Source organism: Chrysochloris asiatica, unplaced genomic scaffold (assembly GCF_000296735.1).
Source record: "Chrysochloris asiatica unplaced genomic scaffold, ChrAsi1.0 scaffold00103, whole genome shotgun sequence".
Lineage (NCBI taxonomy): Eukaryota > Metazoa > Chordata > Mammalia > Afrosoricida > Chrysochloridae > Chrysochloris > Chrysochloris asiatica.
Genome location: NW_006408621.1, coordinates 5,266,398 through 5,271,492, shown reverse-complemented (window position 1 = coordinate 5,271,492; position 5,095 = coordinate 5,266,398).

The window sequence follows — 5,095 nt, the reverse complement described above, 5'->3', positions numbered from 1 at the left end:
TTCTTGATGTCATCCCACAACTCTTCTGGTCTTCAGTCTTTAGTGTTTAATGTTTCAAATCTGTTCTTCAGATGATCTCTAAATTCAGGTGGGATAAATTCAAGGTCATATTTTGGCTGTAGGCTTTATTTAAGAAGTTAATTTAACATTAACCAAAGCAGGTCCTGGTGTGGCAATAAGTACTGGACTGCTAACCAAAAGGGCAACAGCTGAAAATTGGAAACTCTATACAGAGTCACTATGAGTTAGAACCGATTTAACTGTCACTTAGCAACACAATAACAAACAATGCAAATTGAATTTAATATGTTTAAGTATATTAGAGTGCTGATTTGTACATATGAACATTTAACCAATGCAAAGAAGTTCCTCTTCACTTGTAGGTGTTTTTCCATTAGAAAAAATATCAACCAGGACTTTATAGCCCCCTTAACCTTTTCTACATTTCAAATAGGTATTAATTGTTCACTGAGTCTGTGTCCTTAGGTACTTTGCTGTTATTTTATTTATTTATTTATTTTTTAAGCACAGTGTTGTTATTAATCTTGGGAATTGAAAGCATTCAAGATTTTGTGAGAAAAAATGTTTCATAACATTTCTGGTCGATTTGTTTTGGCCTAGGAAGTTTGGTAGATCTCTAAAATCTTTCAGAACTTTCAGGATTTACCCTAATCTCATTGTAGTACTGCATCTTTTCATCTCTTCTCATCCCTAAAGAATAGCTGGCTGACATTGTAAAGCTGCTTATCTTTTATCTGCTTGTCCACTTTCTCTATAACTTTTTCCTTCAGAAAATTCCATTTCAGACTCCTTCTGCTTTTTCCCCTCCCGACCTGAAGATTGACAAGAAATAAACACTGTGCTGTCTTTTGCCGGAGGGTTCAATATAGAACAAATAAAAGTAGACATCACATTACTTTTATAAAATGCTAGCAGTGAAATTTTTCCTTATATTTAACACTCAATAAAAGGAAGATTTATTTTGACACATCTCTATACAACAAAAAACTACTGCCTTCATGCCACAAAAGATATCACAGCAGACTTGCCACTGTTCTTATTAAACAATTTCATATTTGCTTATAAAGATACTAATGAGTGATTGTGGAAGCCATCTATATTAAATATGTTTGTTTGTTTCTTGCTTGCTTTCTATCTTTTGCTCTTTCTTTCTTCTTAACATATGAAGAAGCTTCAAAAATTTTGTGGAAAAATTCAATTAAAATATTGGTACTTTTATCACAAACTTTTTGAAAGCCCTTTGTATTTTGTGTGAAGTCTAAAAGTAACAGACTTTGTAGATTCTAGAATAACGAGAGGTCATAGCCAGAATGATTTCCTTCTCATTCATCCTTTAGGTATTGGAGTCTCCTGTTGACCATTCTCCACCCCTTCACTTCTCCATTTTGTCACATTCTCCCTAGGTTCTTAAGTTAAATAAATATGCAAGCTTCAGCACCTGGGAAGATAGAATCTGAAAATCTTCCCACTTTAAACCTCTAGAAATTCTGGATGAAATATCCAAAAATCATTTAATTCCAGAAATAATGAGGAACTAGAACACCAGAAAGATAAACAAGTAAGTTAATAATAACGCAGTTGCCCTGGGGTAAAATTATCAGTCTCTAATGAGAGTCTCAAACATATGAAAAAATAGAATTATGAGAAGAACTTGACCCACCCATAGTTCTGAGGGAAAAATTGATGTGCCTCTCTATGCAGTTGAGAGAACAAGCAGACAAAAACTAATATAGTTATAAAAATGTGGTACACAGTTAACAGAGTTTACATGTATTAACTCCTATAGCATACAATTAGAGAATATACACTTTAAGTACATATATAAGCATTTATAGAAATTGACAGTATTAGATTTAAATCACATATTTATGAACACTAGAGAAACTAATCTATAAACAAAGTCCATTGTCACAATGCAATGATGATAAAATGCAATAAAAATCAAGAAGTTTCCCATATGCTAAAGCTGCAGCATTACATTGTAAAAACATATTAGAGAAAAAGTCATAATAACAATAATATAACATTTAACATTGAAAGACAGTGCATATCAAAAATGGTGGACAAATTTTCTGGTAATATGGCAGATGAGAATTCTTGAAACTTTACTATTATTTAACACTTAAATGTTTGAAAGAGCATATTGAAAATAAAATTATTTTTTAAGTTATTGGACAAGCTTGCAAGAAAGCACAGGAAAAATGATGAAGGCAGATACAAAGCCTGAACATCAGTGCAGGGAAGTAAATGAACACAAAAGCCATCAGCTGTCTAAGGAGTGAGTATGTCCCAACAAACCCACCATAATCTTGAGTCTCAGTGTGCAAGGGCTCTGGGAATAGGTTCTAGACTGACAATAGAGAAGTCCACACCATGGAAAGCTAGGATTCATATGCATGGTGACTTTACAGAAAAAGTGAAACAGAAAATAGCAAAATTAAATAAAGTCCAGAGGACCACAACAAAAAGTTGTCAATGTAGTTCTAGCTCCACACAGAAGTCTTAACAATACAAACAAACAAAGTACATAAAATAAAGCCTCCCTTTATAATAAATGGCAAATGGTAGACCCTCTCTGTGTGCTTTTGGCTTGAATCTTGGATAGCTAACCAGTTGCCATCAAGTTGATCTCATGCATGTTAGAATAGAACGGCACTTGCTCCCTAGTTTTTCATGCCTAATATTTCAGAAGTATAATGACACTTTTCCTTCTGAGGCCCCTCTGTCTGGATGTACTAGATCTACTGACATTTCAGTTAGCAGTTATTAACCATCACATCATCCAGGGATGCCCTTTGTTATCTAGTTGGCTTAAAGTCCATAAGCTAATAATTTTAATGAAAGCATCTAAAGTTATGCATTTTCCTCAGAGTTACAGTTTAACCACATCATACAAATGCAGTACTTTCACTTCTGTTCTAAGTATTTTCTAACTTACATCTAAATTTCTTGTAAACATTTCTTCATACTGTATAATAGCAATTCTTTGAAAGGCTATTATTATTGTCTATTACAAGGTCAGTTTTCATAAATGAATTCAGTATGTGTTTAAATAAAGGCATATCCTCGATTATTTGAACAATATGCTACTACGTATTATGTCCAAGAAGGTTTATCCTGAAGTATAATGTTGGATCAACATGTGAAAATCATTTAAAGTAATAAAATATTCTTCTGAATTAAAGAAGAAAAATAAAATTATTTATGAAGTTCGTAAAAAACACTATAAAGTTCAACATCTATTCATAATCTTAAAAAATATCACTCAGAAAAATGAAACTATAAGGAAATTTCTATAATTTGATGAAGGCCATATTGCATAAACCTACTACAAATATACTTAATGGAGAAACTTTAGATAAATTCCTTTTAATTTTCAAGAATAGTATCTGTTGTTCTGTTGCTGAAATGATAGCAGTTTTCCTTGATTCCTCTTTTTTCCCCATCCAATATCTAATTCATCAGTGGGTCATACCAGCTCTCACTTTCTCCAAAATACATTCTAAATCTGTAGACTTCTATCCATCTTTACTGCCTGAGTTTAAACTTCTCTATCAAACTTCTTCTATAAACACTTAATGGGTCTGTATTCCCTCTATAATGCCCATTCTCCACATAGATGATGTTGTTGTTGTTAAGTGCCGTCGAGTCGGTTCCAACCCATAGCGACCCTGTATAGGGTTTCCAAGGAGACTCTGACAAGCTTGAACCGCCAACCTTGCAGTTCAAACGGCTTTGCAGTCTGGTGCATTAACCCACAGCGCCACACCAGGACTCCAACATAGATAATAGAGTACTTCATTTAATATATAAACCAGACCACCATGCGTCTTTGCTCAATCCTTCAATGTCTTCCATATCACGTACAATAAAATTGAAATGTCCAAAAATTGCCTACAAATTCCGTTTTGACTTGGCTTTGACGTCTCAGATCTCCCCCTCTAACATCATCCTTCATGTTTACTAAACACCAATCATACTAAACTTCTCCGGGTTTCTTAAACATTCCAAGCTTGTTCCTCTCTCAGCACTTTCAGTTCTGCTGCTCCTGTGCCTAGAATTCTTAGGTCTCTGCTCAGAAGGTACCTTCTCAGAGAGATCCTCCTGACCATGCTCATAAATTACCCCTAAACCCAGTCACTGTCTATACGCCATTCATTCTTAGTTTCTGAGACCACAACAGTAAATGGATGAACTAATCTAACAGAGCTATTCAAAGTGTCTCCAGACCATAAGGTGGTTCTTACAGGTCTACACTGAAATAATATGGAAGTTAAGACTATTTATTACCTTTTGTAGCAATTTGACATGTGCTTCAGCACATTTTTTTTACTGCATTTTATAGAATTTGTTTGTAAGAAATTGGGAATCTTTCAATGGTTCTTAATTACAGATAATTTGAGAAGAACTAGTCTAAGAAGGAGTCCTGGTGTGGCTCTGTGGGTTAATGCGCCAACTGCAAAGTCATTTGAACTGCAAGGTCGGCACTTCAAGCTCACCAGCTGCCTCTCAGAGACCCTATACAGGGTCACTGTGTGTCGGAACAGACTCAACAGCACTTCACAACAACAACGACAAGTCTAAGGAAGGAGTCCTGGTGTGACACTGCAGGATAATGCACTGGACTTCAAGGTTTGAACCACAGGTCAGCAGTATGCCCTTAGGTCTTATGATTTGGCTTGATTGAGATGGATGAGAGGGGGACATTTTACCCTTGATCCTACTATGCTTATATTCAAATAATGTTGAGTGTCTGCTATATGCCATTCACTCTTAGTTTCTGAGACTGCAACAGTAAATAGGGACATTACTCTTCTTTCAATGAGCAACTAATGATGATAGAATGCAAGGAATTCTATGACAACAGTAGACAAAGAGTGCAAAGTAAACAGTAGCAATTGAATTACTCCTCCCCTTTCCAGGACTGAAACCCCAAGGGATCACACGAGCAGCCATGTAAGCTTGCTGGCAACCACACTGGTCCACTGGTAAGTGAAATGGGGGAAAGATAGTAATGAAGAGATGGGCTGAGTTCAGTCACATTCCATAGACTCCCATAGACCTGGAGATGAGA